Consider the following 17,081-nt stretch of genomic DNA (forward strand, 5'->3'; position numbering starts at 1 on the left):
AATTTTCTAGGAGAGTCATTCACATTCCCGTTGCAGTAGCAATAAGGGAAGAAAAGAGTTTGTTGGCAGAGCAAATGTTCTCTTGAAGAAGATGAAGACTCTAATTGCCATTTGAGATAGGACATCATCATCTTGTCTGTTTTTTGGGAAGTTGTGTTTTCTTTTTTACTCCTGGCTACAAATTCCTAAAGACAGAAGGATTTGCAACCCTATTTGCCAGTTGGCACCATTTCTGCAACCTTTTAATTGACACAAGAACCAAAGACAATGGAAATAATCAATGCATATCTCTGACCAAAAGTCTTCTGTTGCAAGTCAAGTAGGAGTGAATGCAGCTTTCTGACTTAGAAACAAATGACTTATGACCATCCCTATGGGTTTTTTAATGAAAAACCTTGCAATCTTAGTTCAAGCAGGCAGCAGTGAATTTCGAAGTAGGATTTAGCAGAAGTCCTATGAGGCAGCACAAAAGGTAATTAGATGACAAAGGTGGTCCCATGGAACATATTATACTGCTTAATACAATGACTATTATCATCTCCTGCCTGTCCAGTGAGCAAACAAGCCCAAATGAATTCCTACTAAACTAAAAGAAATGAAGGTCTTATTATTTATTTGTTTTTACACATACATTAAAAAAGAAGCCGTGCAAATGAAGAACTAAATTTGTTATTTCTGATAATGATGTTCATGTAACAAATCTCAGGACTGAAAGGCATTCATGCGGTTGGACTTCACAGTGGTAACTACAGTCTCCACTTCTGCCCGTTACCGTTAGCAAGGCTTCTGAGTGGTCCTCTATGTGAGCACTTCCACACTTCCCTTACAGGACCTTGCACACTGTGGATATAAGATGTCACAGTGAAGCAGAGCATAAAAAAAGCTAACATAAATCCATATTTTGACAGGGATGTAACTTGGGAGCAAAGCAATCCAGGCTATTGGCATGTTCAGAATGAAATGGACACCTGATCCCTTAAGTGGCTTGAGTCTGATCACTGTCAGCCTTTATCTTAGGTTTTCCAGCCCTACAGAACAATGAAGAAGCAAATGATAGCCTAGAAGGCATTCTTAACCCAAAGAGGGAACCAGCATAATGTCAGAATTAATGTTTTAAGATAAAACTCTATTATTAAATAACTCTCCAGGTGTAAAAGGAAGACAGCAAGAAGCATTCACTCTGAATTTGATGTGGACTAATTCTAAATTTGTGATAAGAGTTTTGAGTTTTATTCAAGTCATAAAAATGCTACTTTTATTATTTACTATATCAGTATTTATTTTTGAGGTATTTTACTTAAAACTTTGCAATACTTCTTATAAATTATCTAATATTTTACTTTAATTATATATAACTTTATTTAACTAAGGTAGCCAACATTGGACCAGATTCAAACTGCCACCCGTCAAACATTTAATGTGGGTTCTGGGGAACCACTCAGCTCCCTATACTTGCCTTGCTGATGACATCACCACTCTAGTCCAATAGGTTATTTTTATTTAAAAGATCATCTTACTGGATTGAATGTAGTTCACGTTGACAAATTAAAATTGAGTATATTAAAAATATTTGATCCCTGCATATGATCTAGTGTGGTTCCCTTGTGAAACTGAGTTAAGATGAATTCTTCTGGATTAGGGTTTATTTTAATTCCTATGCAATGGACATATTTTTAAGATTTTTTTGATTCAGAGGCACTCACACAGAGAGGCACATACACACACATGCATGCGTGCACACACAGAGAGAGAGAGAGAGAAGAGAGAGAGAGAGAGACAGAGGCACTGATATAAAAGGCTTTATAACACAAAAAAGTTACGGCTATGTGTTGAACAGTTCTGAATTTAAATGTAATTTACTCAGTGGGGATTTTGACTGCTGACATGTTCTGATGGGTACCTTCTATTGGATTCCCTAGTAATTCCCGCCTGGAAACTATGAAGAGAAAGCAATGATGCATTTCCATGAACTGTTACAGAAGTGGAAAGTAATGACCTCTTGTGCCAGAGATTGAAAAGGATCCTAAACCTCAGAAGCTCACACTCTGACTTTGGAGAGAGGGGACACTTCTGAAAAACAACATACATGCTGTTCTAACCTCAGGCAATGCATCTGCTTCTCTCTCTACAGGCAAACTATAGGTGTTGCTGTGTTAGAGTCTGGGTCCGTGAGCCAAAGGGCTTTGATGTTGATGGTTCATGTAACAAATGTGAACACAGGAATAGATTAGAGAAGACAACTCTCATTTTTTCTAGGTTTTATCAGCATATATGCTTTGTACACAGGGTATATGTTTGTGTACAGGGTCGCCCAATGGCATTTACAAACAAACATACAAAATGCTTTGATCATATCCTCTCCACACTCTCTTGTCCTCCTTCCATTTCTGCTGATTTCCTTACACATCTTAGCCAGGTTCCTTTCTAGTCTCATGTCTATATTTTTATGTCCCAGTGGGTTATATTATGGTTGCTATCAGGAACATGGGTGAGGGGATCATTTATAGAAGCATGGGTATCTTTCCAGTGGTTGTTTCTCTAAAAAAAATTCTTCTCTTTTCCCCTAGCAACCATGAACTGCATATAATCACCAGGGAGTTGGGAGGTCTCATGAAGTCCCCCACACTCCTTAAACTAGATGCTGGTGGGCACAATCTCATGCAGATCTTATAGAGATTTCAGCCATTTTGTGTTTGAGTGCCATACTATCTCTTGCCTCGAGGACATTAAACGCTACTCCCCTCTTTCTCTGGGTCTAATGGGCTTTCTATCTCTTCTTCTGAGATGTTTCCTGAACCTTGGGGTAGGGGAGATGTAGATATTTCTTATGATTGACAATTCAACTATCACTTAGTTTATAGTAACTAGACACAGTAATCCTCAATTTTCATTTCTATACTTTTTGGCTTTTAAAAGTAGATGCCCAGTAAGAAGACACTGACCATAACTTTAGCAAGAATAGTTTTCTAATTTCTGAAATTAATCATATTATAAGCATATTACATTTGAGACCATAGTTTATATAATAGCTATTCTTTTTGCAATCTATCTCCAAAGTACAGGGCTTTATGAACTTTATAGCAGTTTTGATAGTTTAATTTTGTTGAAGGTGTACACATTTTTCTATAACTATAAAGCATTTTATTTTCTATTTATAAATTATTTGTAACAATCCATTAATAGAAAGATATCACCTTTCTCTTTTCATCAGTTGTAGGTCTTTAGTATTTATATTTCTATGAATTTAAGTTGATGAAAGATAACACAATACTTCTTTGTCATCCTTTATTAGACAAGGACAGTTAAAGTTCTTATTCAGCACAATGACTTCTTGTCCATGAAATGACTGACTGGATATATACTATGCTTGTTTCCCAGCTATCCTTAAAACTATTTTTCACCCATCAATCTTGAGTTTGAGAAGACTTACTTGGGATATTGTCATGACAATACTCATGGTCAAGCCTGTACTCCTTTCATCACTTCCAGCATCATCATGTCAGTCTAGAATGTCACTGTTTGTCACTTTGCATTCATCTTCAGATTCATCTAATAATGGCAAGTCACTCGCCTCTTGTCAATTTCCTTCTTTTTGACAGTAGGGGAGGTAACTATTATTTCTGCATTCCTAACTCTGTTCAGTAGAAGTTGAAAGTAGTCAGAAAAGGCTATCTATAGATCTCCTTTGACATATATTTTGAGTTAATGATATAATCATTTGATTATATCATTATAATCAATTATGATGATACAATCAGAATGAAAATAGAAATATGGTGCAATAATGATTTATTTCACAATTGAACCCATCCTTTTAGGAGATTCTATAATTATTTTTGTTTTCTTATTACTTATTCACTCCTAGCGTTATTGAAAATAATTAGTGATAATTAAAATATTTTTGATATTGATGAAATAGCAAATTGTTTCAAGATAAAATTACTTTAGATCCACCTTGTAATTAGGTAATGGAGTGTCTTATTACATATAAAAGTCTCTGCTTTTTGTAATGATTTTAACTAATAAAATAGAATTAATAAAAAGGAATGTGGATAAGTGATTTTTAACTCAGACACAAAAGAACACACATGGTATGTACTCACTGATAAGTTGATATTAGCCCCAAAACTTACAATGACCATGATATATATAACCCACAGACCATATGGAGCTTAGGAGAAAGGAAGACCAGGGTTTGACTGCTTCAGTCCTGCATTGAGTGGGAGGAACAGGATGATCGTGGGAGTTGGAGAGAGGGGAGGCCTTAGAGGGAAAGAGAAAAGAGAGAAAATTAAGGGGCAGTATTAGGTACTGGAAGGGACAGGAGAGAGGTACAGAAGGTCAGGAAATCGAATTAAACTATGTAGCAGAGAGGGATGAGGAACTGGGGATAGCCACTGGGAGCTCCCAAACGCCAGGCAAATGAAAGAATCCCAGGACCCAGTGAGGATGATTTTAGCAGAGAAGGGGAGATAGAACCTGTTGAGACCACAGGTTCATCCACTAGATAGGCAGGGCTCCCAGTGGGGCGCTGGTACCACACAGGCATCTCAAAGTTTTTAACCCAGAAATGTTCCTGCCCAAAGGTAGAACAGAGACAAAAATAGAGAGATTGAAGCAAGGGTCATCTAGATACTGTCCCACCTGGGAATCCATCCTGTCTGCAGACATCAAACCCGACATTGTTGTGTTTGCTAAGAGGTACTTGCTGACAGGAACCTGATAGGACTGCTCCTTGGGAGATTCAACCAGCAACTGAACAATACAGGTGTGGATGCTGGGACCAAGCATCAGATTGAGCTCAGGGACCCTGGTGGGGGAGCTGGTGGAAGGACTAGAGGAGCTGAGTGGGATTGCAACCTCATAGGAAAAACAACATCTGCTGGCTTGACCACCCAGTGCTCCCAGTGACTAGTCCACCAACCAAGGAGTGTACAGGGAAGGATCTATGACTCCAGATAGATAGGTAGCAGGACATCAATGGGAATGGAAACCCTTGGTTCTGTTGAAGTTTGATGCCCCAGTGTAGGGGGATGCTGGAGGGGTGGGGTGGGAGAGGGATGGTGGGTGGGGCAGAGGTAACTTGGAGGAAGGAGAGGGAGATTGTGGGATGGGGGGCTTGTGGAGGGGTAACCGGGAAGTGGGATATTATTTGAGATGTAAAACAAATAAATAAAAATAAAAATAGAGAAATTATCAGTAAAGAAAACCAGAAACTAAAGTGGAGTCCTTTTGATACTATTTATCAAACTGAGTATACAAAACAGGTCACAAGAACCATTTAATTGGGTGGTAGAATAAGGGTTAAATGCATTGTCATTGGGAATATGGACTTATTCCACTTACAGAATGTCCATAATATATTCTTATACCATGATGCAGTTCTTCATGGGTGCACTGATCATAATGAATTCTTCGGCTGAGGACTTTTGCTCTACCGTCTATGAACTCTGTCAGAGCAGCAGCTTTATCATCATGGATTCCTGTTAGTTTGCTAAACTGCTCTTCATAGACCTGGCTCATAGAAATTCTCCAGGAAGTACAATCAGAACATAAAAGGAAGAACATCAGAGGCCACTTCGTTCACCCACCAGAACAAGAGTTCAGAGGATCACTGTGCGCTTGACTTCTGTAGGAAAAGGAGCTTCATTTTTTTCTTTCTCAAGATGTTCTTTCATTTCAGAGCATGCAGCTGTTATCAAGTCAGGTGGCACATCCCTGGTGTTCTGGAGATGAACGCCTTGGCTAACTCCTGAGGCTGCCCACTCTAGTGAGTCTTTGGCTACATTATTAAGGACAGCTTCTTTGTGCCTCAGGCCAGGCAATATTAAATTTTGGAAAAATATTGCTGCCTTCTTATGGAAATAGTGTAATAACCAAGTGACATTATTATACCAGGAATTATAGTAGCCTACTGGCACACAGTAGGCTTAACCCACTCATCTCAAAAATTTTAACCCAGAAATGTTCCCGTTCAAAGGAAAGACGGGGACAAAAAATTGAACAGAGACTGAAGGAAAGGCCATTCAAAGACTGTCCCACCTAGGGATCCATCCCATCTGCAAACCCTCCCACTATTGTTTATGCCAAGAAGCGTTTGCGGACAGGAGCCTGGTATAGATGTCCCCTGAGAGGTTCTGCCAACACCTTACCAATACAGAAACATACTCAAAGCCAACCATCAAACTGAGCCTGGGACCCCAATAGCAGAGCTAGGGGAAGAACTAAAGGAGCTGAAGGGGATGGCAACCCCATACAAAGAACAATATTAACTAACTGGACTACTCAGAGCTCTCAGGGACTAGACTACCAGCCAAACAGTGTATATGGAGGGATCCATGGCTCCAGCTTTATATGTAGCAGAGGATGGCCTTATCAACAGGATGGGAGGTCCTTGGTCATATGGAATCTTAGTGCCCCAGCATAGGGGGATGCTAGAAAAGTGAGGCAGGACCAGGTGAGTGGGTGGAGCAGTATCTTCATAGAGACAAAAAGGAAGGGGAAGAGGGGGATGGGATGGGGGTTTTGTGGGACAGGTAACTGGGAAGGGGGATATCATTTAAAATATAAATGGATAAAAATGATTAATTAAAAGAAGAATTTGCTGGGGCTGGAGAGATGGCTCAGCAGTTAAGAGCACTGACTGCTCTTCCAGAGAACTTGGGTTCAATTCCTTGCAATCACAGGGCAGCTCACATCTATCTGTGACTCTAATTCCAGGGGATCTGACACCATCACACACATATATGCAGGCAATGCACGTAAAATAAGAATAAATAAATCATTAGGATTTGCTAATTTTTTAAACCATTAAGATGGTTATTAGCATATTGACCTGAAATTTCACAATTCTGTACTTCTAATTATTGACTTCCATTCTCTGGAAAACTCTCCGGGCCAATGTCTTCCACATAATGTGCATCAGATTAAAAAAAGTTGGATCATACTTCTTGCCTTCAAACTGACTGTCTTTCTGTTTCTGTATTCCTCATAGTATCAATTTTTCTTTGTTTCTTTCATTACCTGGGCATGACTCATTTATCTTATCCATACCCAGTGTCTGACACTGCATGCAGTGTTCATGGATGATATGACCGGGTTAGCATAACAGGGACATGATCTGAATATTTCTTATCCTCAACTAAGAGCCAGGCTTAGAAGGCTTACTTCATCTGTCTTAGAAGACAGAACCGACTGTCTAATGTAGTAAAGTCACAGTTGTATAAACCCTTGAAGTTTTCATGTATATTTTCTAAAATATATTTCACATTCTAAGTATCTATAGTTATGTTTGTCAGCAGGTTACAGTCATGAAAAATGCTAAGCATAACTAATCATTAGAACATATAATGATTGACTGATCACTTTAACCTTAATTATGGTGGTATTATTAAAAGACAAAAACAAAAAATAATGTGGAGAAAGGGGAACTCAGATGTTGTTGATGTGAGTATAAATCAGCAGCACTGTTATAGACAGCAGTATGAAGGCTCCTCAAAAACAAACAGACACACAAAAAATATCCAGAGACTGCACTATTGAATCCATATCCACAGAAACTAGAATCAGGATGCCAGTCATCTTCACTTATGTTTTTGTAGCTCCAGTTGAAATATGTGGGGTAAAGAATTGATCTAAATGTCTATAATAGACTAATATATAAAAGAAATTATATATGTGCATGCATGCACATACACTATGTACATATATGTGTATATACATATATATATATGTGTGTAGACACATAGTGTATTACTATTCAATTGTGAAAAGCAACTAGTTAAATCTTGTCACTGTGACAATATGAATGGACCCAGAAAACTTGATGTCAAGCAAAATAGATCAAAAATAAATGGACAAATACCCCTTGATTTGAATCATATATGGGAACTGGAAATCTTGATCTCGTTGAATTTGAAAGAAGAATGCTGTTTTGCAGATGCCTGGGAAATCGGTTGTGTTCGGGGCATGATTGGTTACTGGGTACCCTGTTCAAGCTAATTAGGAGGAAGGCTTGTGTTCTGTGCTCTACGCTTAAGGTTCTTAAACTGCGCATCACATGTGACTGATTGTGAAACATTTGGTGGCAACAGTTTCACTACATGAAAGCCCAGAAATTAGCACAAATTGAATTACGTAGTGAGTCTAACCTGTTTCTGGCAGCACTCTCATGTTACATATTTTGTGACTTTACCTTGGCTATGCTTCTGAACCTCAGCTATGTGCACACATGCTGTGTGCACCCTCAGACCTCTCAGTGCCAGAGACTGTGCCTAAACACCTTGCTTCAGATTCATGACCACTATTGTTGTGAGTTCCAGTGCTTTTACTGCACAATGAAGTTTTGTCCTCTCATGGATACACAATGAGTTATGGAAAGACTTACAATACTTTTTTTTTTTAGCCTTAGAATTTTTATTTGATAGTACATGGTTTCTGGACCAAGCATTGTCCTTCCATTATTGGGTAACTTCACTTCTTTTTTTTTCCCCATCCTCCCCCCATTGCCGCCCTCCCCCAAACAGTCTAGTTCACTGGGGGTTCAGTCTTAGCAGGACCCAGGGCTTCCCCTTCCACTGGTGCTCTTACTAGGATATTCATTGCTACCTATGAGGTCAGAGTCCAGGGTCAGTCCATGTATAGTCTTTAGGTAGTGGCTTAGTCCCTGGAAGCTCTGGTTGCTTGGCATTGTTGTACATATGGGGTCTCGAGCCCCTTCAAGTTCTTCCAGTTCTTTCTCTGATTCCTTCAACGGGGGTCCTATTCTCAATTCAGTGGTTTGCTGCTGGCATTCGCCTCTGTGTTTGCTGTATTCTGGCTGTGTCTCTCGGGAGCGATCTACATCCGGCTCCTGTCGGCCTGCACTTCTTTGCTTCATCCATCTTGTCTAATTGGATGGCTGTATATGCATGGGCCACATGTGGGGCAGGCACTGAATGGGTGTTCCTTCTGTGTCTGTTTTAATCTTTGCCTCTCTCTTCCCTGCCAAGGGTATTCTTGTTCCCCTTTTAAAGAAGGAGTGAAGTATTCACATTTTGATCATTCGTCTTGAGTTTCATTTGTTCTAGGCATCTAGGGTAATTCAAGCATTTGGGCTAATAGCCACTTATCAATGAGTGCATACCATGTGTGTTTTTCTGTGATTGGGTTACCTCACTCAGGATGATATTTTCCAGTTCCAACCATTTGCCTACGAATTTCATAAAGTCATTGTTTTTGATAGCTGAGTAATATTCCACTGTGTAGATGTACCACATTTTCTGTATCCATTCCTCTGTTGAAGGGCATCTGGGTTCTTTCCAGCTTCTGGCTATTATAAATAAGGCTGCGATGAACATAGTGGAGCACGTGACTTTTTTGTATGTTGGAGCATCTTTTGGGTATATGCCCAAGAGAGGTATAGCTGGATTCTCAGGCAGTTCAATGTCCAATTTTCTGAAGAACCTCCAGACTGATTTCCAGAATGGTTGTACCAGTCTGCAATCCCACCAACAATGGAGGAGTGTTCCTCTTTCTCCGCATCCTCACCAGCATCTGCTGTCACCTGAGTTTTTGATCTTAGCCATTCTCACTGGTGTGAGGTGAAATCTCAGGGTTGTTTTGATTTGCATTTCCCTTATGACTAAAGATGTTGAACATTTCTTTAGGTGTTTCTCAGCCATTCGGCATTCCTCAGCTGTGAATTCTTTGTTTAGCTCTGAACCCCATTTTTAATAGGGTTATTTGTTTCCCTGCGGTCTAACTTCTTGAGTTCTTTGTATATTTTGGATATAAGGCCTTTATCTGTTGTAGGATTGGTAAAGATCTTTTCCCAATCTGTTGGTTGCCGTTTTGTCCTAACCACAGTGTCCTTTGCCTTACAGAAGCTTTGCAGTTTCATGAGATCCCATTTGTCGATTCTTGATCTTAGAGCATAAGCCATTGGTGTTTTGTTCAGGAAATTTTTTCCAGTGCCCATGTGTTCCAGATGCTTCCCTAGTGTTTCTTCTATTAGTTTGAGTGTATCTGGTTTGATGTGGAGGTCCTTGATCTACTTGGACTTAAGCTTTGTACAGGGTGATAAGCATGGATCGATCTGCATTCTTCTACATGTTGACCTCCAGTTGAACCAGCACCATTTGCTGAAAGTGCTATCTTTTTTCCATTTGATGGTTTTGGCTCCTTTGTCAAAAATCAAGTGCCCATAGGTGTGTGGGTTCATTTCTGGGTCTTCAATTCTGTTCCATTGGTCTATCTGTCTGTCTCTGTACCAATACCATGCAGTTTTTATCACTATTGCTCTGTAATACTGCGTGAGTTCAGGGATAGTGATTCTCCCAGAAGTCCTTTCATTGTTGAAGATAGTTCTAGCTATCCTGGGTTTTTTGTTATTCCAGATGAATTTGCAAATTGTTCTGTCTAACTGTCTGAAGAATTCAGTTGGAATTTTGATGGGGATTGCATTGAATCTGTAGTGTTTTTGGTAAAATTGCCATTTTTACTATATTAATCCTGCCAATCCATGCGCATGGGAGATCTTTCCATCTTCTGAGGACTTCTTCAATTTCTTTCTTCAGAGTCTTGAAGTTCTTATTGTACAAACCTTTTACTTCCTTGGTTAACGTCACACCGAGGTACTTTATATTATTTGGGTCTATTATGAAGGGTGTCGTTTCCCTAATTTCTTTCTCGGCTTGTTTCTCTTTTGTGTAGAGGAAGGCTACTGATTTATTTTAGTTAATTTTATACCCAGCCACTTTCCTGAAGTTGTCTATCAGCTTTAGTAGTTCTCTGGTGGAACTTTTGGGATCACTTAAATATACTATCATATCATCTGCAAAAAGTGATATTTTGACTACTTTCTTAGTGGTGTTTTTACTGTCTAAGCATCAAAACCATTTATCTTTTGATTTCATTGTGTTGATCAAGTCCATTTATCTCATTAGCATACACATTTGCTTTCATCTATAGGAAATTGCAAGATTACATGTGTATTACAGAATTGTTTTAAAATAAATTTATTATCAAATAATGTTTGATTTATATACTAATTTTATAAACCTCTATATCTGAGGTTATCTACAAATTTTTGGTCAAAACTTGAATAAGCCTCAGTTTACTACAGAGCAAAATGAATGTACAGTTAACAGTAAAGCAGTATGTTCTCTAAATGACTGAAGAAGTGATTATATGTGCTCAACATAGGAAGTGATAAAGATCAGTTATATTAATACAATTATTTCTTCATGACTCCATACATGCAAATACCAGGAATTCATATTTCCCCTACAAATTCATACAATTATGCTATTCATAATTTTTGAATAAATTAAGGAAATATAAATGCTTTTGTCAAAGAACATATATTCAGTACTGGCTTATGAGGTTGAGGATTGTGTATATTTGATGCTTAAGACATTTTCAAAAATTTGAATCACCTTTTAAAATATGCAAAGTGAAACTATTAGGTAGAAATGATAGAATTTCTATGCTAAAAATGGAAAAGTAGAATTGAAACGGGTCAAATATTCACAAGTTGGCACAGCGAAGCAGATGGCAGAAGTTCCTGGCTGAGCAAACTTACGTTTTTACCTGGGGTCAAGTATTTACCTGCCAAGTGACTGTGATCCATAAGTTAGACCTGGCCTCTATCTAGAATGACACAAGCTTCTGTGTGACTTCCATTTCTGCCTTCCATCTCTGAATCAGAGTGCGAGTGTTGTAGTTGGAGTCCCCACCTCAGGCTCCTTACATGTGTTCCCAGTAACCCTGGTGAATTCTTCAATCTCTAGTTCAATTTCTCCATCTGCCTATAAGAATGTGTGTGTGTGTGTGTGTGTGTGTGTGTGTGTGTGTGTGTGTGTGTGTGAAACATAGCTAAATATGTTCTAAGAGCTTGATGTACTCCATTATAAAGATTTCTTTGAGTTTTGAAAATGGTGACCTGTCCAAGCAGGGAAACAAAGCAAATACATCAAACCTGTTCTTGCTGAGCCCAATCTTCCTTCTTAGAATCAAATGGTACATTTTCTCAGCTCTCAAGAACATTTTTAGCGGTAACCAAGAACTGTTTCTCCTGTTCCCCTTACCCTCATAGGTCTGTAATGTGTAGATCCATTTCCTGACAACCCTCAGGAGCAGCTGGTGCCCGGCAATGCCTGGCTCTTCAGTTTTCTAAAGGTTTCCTGTGAATCACGCCCCCAAATCAAGAAATCATCCAGGCTAGGAGCCACAGGCTTGTTTAGATCTCTGACTCAAATTCTTTTTGATGGTGCTCTTTTGAAATGATTTCCACTCCGAGGTTATTCTCTTGGCGAAAGAAATCAGGAATATAATAGAAAGTGAACATTTCTATAACTAAAAACTGAGTATTTCATTTCTGTCAGGGATTATCTATACAGACAAGTAAGACTCCCTTTCTGTTTTCTAAGAGTTCTCGTTTTGTGAAAGCACGGTCTGATTTGTTTCTGTTCTTTCTCTGGCTCACACATTTTAGCATAGAATATCCCTGGATGTTTCGTCTGTCTTATTCATCAGGCTATCACCTGGGTGACATTACTTCCTTGTTTCATTTATTATTTAGTGTCATTCACAGCTCATAGGTTAAACTATATTCTTACATTTTACCTTAAACCCAAACTCATTTAATTAGTATCTGTACTTGTATTTTATTGCTGTGGTAACCAATCACCACACATTTTATGACCTAAAGTGACATATGTCAATGTCAATGTCTCTTCTATGGTTTGGAAGCTCAACTCTGGCAGTTCTGGTGGGAGTAGGGTGTAAAGTCTTGCATTTGCTCTTTTTTCAGGATGTCTGTGCTTCAATGCCATTGTTAGCACAACTGCAGCATGTGAGCATAGTCCACACAGTGCCTTGAGATTTCCTTCTGCAGTCACACATCACAGTGACCACAGTGAATGGGTCTCTGCTTAAAGACTCAAGGGAGTCACGGCTGGAGATGTTTGCCTATAACTCTAGCTTCTAGGGATCTCAAGGCAGGAGACCATGGACAACAAAGCAAGTTCAAGGCTAGCTTGTGTAACATAACAAGACTTTGTTTCAAGATAAAATCAAGAGAAGGAGAGATGACTCTGGGGTGTAAAATGCTTACTATATAAACTTAATGACTCTGTTCAATCACCAGAACTGCATGGTAGTGCAGACTTGTAATTCCAGCACTGGGAAAACAGAGAAAAGAAGCCACTGTCCATCCTGCTTAATCATATGGTGAGCTTCAGGTTCCAGACAAACTCAGTCTCAAGACATAAGGTGCAGTGCTCCTAAGGGATGATACTCAGTGTGAACCTGTGTCCTTAACACACACAAAGAGACACAGATACACAGAGGCTCAGACACACAGATATGAAAGAGAGAGACAGAGCGAGAGAGAGCGAGAGAGAGAGAGAGAGAGAGAGAGAGAGAGAGCTGCAAGCACGTGTAAACCCAGCTATACATTTGAGCATGTGCTACAAGAAATAAACATGTAAAACAAATAAATAAAAGTTTTAAAGCAGTCTGTGATTGTAGCTCAGACATAGAACAGTTGCTTATCATATACAAAGCTGAGTTTAACCCTCAGTAGAATGAACTTTTAAAAAATGTTTTTGTCAGATTCTTAATTCATAGTGTGTACTACTTATAGTTACACTTACAGACTTCTCAGAGATTCAAATGATATTGCCTTGATGATGTAATTTTATAGCCTTTTGCATTAAACTAATTGGTAATATACAATTGCATGTGTATATCCATTTCTGAGTAGTAAGTGGAGGGGTAATGTATGCAAGGCTAGGAAATGTATGTGGTATAGAGATATTATTTGGATTTTTCTCTTTGTTTGTAATGAAAGCTTGTGAATAGACATTAGGCCACATTATCAGTTTTACAATAGTTTTCAGACTGGCCTCAATTAGTTGTTTCTTATTTAAGTTATGACACAGCTTTCTTTGTGTGGAATAAAAAAGTATTCACTCTTTATCTGCATATGCCATTAAATTCAGTATCTGTGCACATGCACGCAAACACACACACACACACACACACACACACACACACACACACACACACACACACACACACACACGCTCTCACACATCATTAAATCCCACATCTCAAAGAAATTTTCCTTGGAGTCCTTTCCCTTTTAACACGTCCCTCTGATCTCATTTTTTATAGCACCTTGTCATATACCTTAAATTAGCCAGTATCTTTTTATATATTCACAGCACATTTTTGCAAGGTAGATAAAGGAAATTGCTCTCAAGTGATGGTTTTTTTTCACTTGCTGTGTTTCAGCTTAAAACATACTTTTCCTTCACAAAAACTAGTTTTATAAACATTTGCGAACAGGCTGCATAAAGGAAATTGCTGACACAACTTAACTGCATCTATAATCGTGCAAATGATCTGACTGCATGTGGAGAGCAAAGAAGAGAGGAGCAGAAATTAGGCTATATTTTCAACTTAAGTCTCCATATGAAGAAAGAGACTAATGGCATTTAGATAACTAAATAATTGGAAGTGTTTGGAACATTTCTGCTTTGTAGACACTTGGTCAGAGAGTTCCAGATAGAGATTTGTGTCTGTGGAGCTGTGCAGATTAAGGGTCTCTAATGATTTGAGAAAAGACAGAGCATGCTATGTCCAGGGACACCTCCGGCTCTTTGCCTTCTCTTTCAGGCACATGATTGTGCTATTCTCTTTCTCTTCTCTCTCTTTTTGCTGGTCAAGGGTTAGACTCAGGGGTCTGTGCACGGTGAGTACTTCCCCACTGAGATCTACCCATAGCCTCCAGTTGTTTTCACTATAGTTTCAGGGTTCGTTACAATCTGTCTATATATTGTGTAATGTATATATGTCAATTCTATAACATACATATTTGCCTACTATGCACATTTCAAATATATTTAAGACCCTAGGATCTTGCCAGATCTTTTTATGAGCAAAAAGAAAAAATCTATAGACATGAATAACTTTATATAGCTCTAAAAGCAGTCATCTCTGGATTTGCTTTTTCTTTTAATTAAGATCATAGTCCATGTGGCTTTTTAATCATCTTTATTTGTTTAGTAAGTTTCCACAGTACAACATTTCTTTTTTTTTCCACCAGCAAAATCCACATCTAGATTTTTGTTCTATCTACTGATTTGTCATCTATTTTTATCGTTTACTTATCACATACTTATCTTCTTTCTATAATCTTATCTTGTCTTTCCCTCAGTCACAGACTTCTATCCATACATCCATCAAACTAGCTCTCATCTACTATCTACAAATAATTATATAACTATCATCTTGAACACCAATGAATCACCTACCCTCAAAATTTCTATCATATCTATGACCTGTCTATCTATCTATCTATCTATCTATCTATCTATCTATCTATCTATCTATCTATCATCTATCTATCTATCTATCATCTTTCAATCTATCCTTTTCTATCATTTTCTATTGATAATCTATATTTATAATCTTTTGTAACCTATCCAACATAACCTCTCTCAAACATCAACCTACTTGTTCATTATTATATTATATCTATCTACTTATCCATCCATCCATCATCTACCTATATGTTCTTCTGTGCATCCATCTCTATCATATGTCTATTTTTCCGTCTACCATCAACCTTTCTGTTTTATATTTATCATCTATTATATAGGAATCATCTACATATTGTCCATTTAATCTACCATCTCTCTCAACCATTAGTTACTAGCCTGTTCATCATCATCTTATCCATCTGTCCACCCACCCATGAGTTGTCTGTCCTATCATCATTCTGTTTCTCTATTATCTACTACTGTTGTGTTTTATTGTATCTTCTGTCCCGAGAATAGCAAACTACATACCCAACACCAGTGCTAGATGCTTCTTTGTATGTGGCTGACTTTCAACAAGTCATTTACCACATTATCTGCCATTTTCAGATTCTCAGAGTAATGTGATGGTATAAAATTGTTCATGACCAACTTGTAGTACCAACACATTGACTTTCTAAGATACAAGTATAGTAACAGTAATATACTGAATCCGGAACTGTGTGCCAGGCACCTGACTAGGTACTTTTTGTACAGCTGCCTTCAATCCTTATTACAAATATGTTGTTCTGTTCCAAGGTAAGTTAATTAAGGCAGAGAAAAGCGTAAGTATCTGTCTAGATAACACAGTGTGCAACTAGAGCAGGTGGACTCTGATATCAAGAATATGTCTATAAATGTAATTGTTATTGTTACTTTACATTGTAGTTCTCTTCATAGCTACTCATTCTGTTTGAACTAATCTTATACAAACCTTGAAGCAGACTATGCTACTTTTGTCCCAGAAGGCATTTTTCTCCAAGTTTCTCTGTGCTTCATGCTTGTCTTAGACTGGGACTCATTACTCTGAAGATGTTTTTATGCACAGAGAATGCATGAATTCCGTGGAACAGAGGGATGATTACTCTAGACTTTTCCATGTACTGAGGATAGATCTACTTGCATTAGGACTTAGCCCCTTGACACTTTTCTATACACAGATAATATATTTACTTCTATTTTTTACTTCCTTTGGGCTCACCAGTTTGAGGGTTTATTTACTTTCTGCTCAAAATTCTGACATGTTTAGTCCCAGAACCTTGCTCAGTGCAAACTCCTTCAATCATGGTATTATTTTTTTAAAAAATGCAAAGCTGTTTGACTTTCCCATTCTTACTTTGTGAAGTTTGTAGCCAGATACTACTTGGGAGATAATTTTGAATTATTTGAACAAGACTGCTTTGAGGTCACGTTTAAACAATTTATTTCAGTGTAATTACAGTATCTGTACCTTTTCCTTTCCTGTGTTCTTTATTTTTCCAGATGTTTCAGATTTGTGAGAAAGGTCAGGTTGTTCTCTTCCTCTATTTCAATTAAGAATACTCACAAAAAATTCTTTATAATGCTATATTTAGATAGATGCATTTACATACTCCAAAATCACATCTACTTTGGAACAGCTATGGATGAAGTAATGGAGGCATTATTTTAACAGTGAAGGGAAAAGCTCTTGATCCGCAGTGGAAATAAGAGTTGAAGTGTTCCATTAATACTGTTTGTCCAGCTTTTATTTTG

This window comes from Rattus norvegicus, chromosome 2 (assembly GCF_036323735.1).
Source record: "Rattus norvegicus strain BN/NHsdMcwi chromosome 2, GRCr8, whole genome shotgun sequence".
In the NCBI taxonomy this organism is placed as follows: domain Eukaryota; kingdom Metazoa; phylum Chordata; class Mammalia; order Rodentia; family Muridae; genus Rattus; species Rattus norvegicus.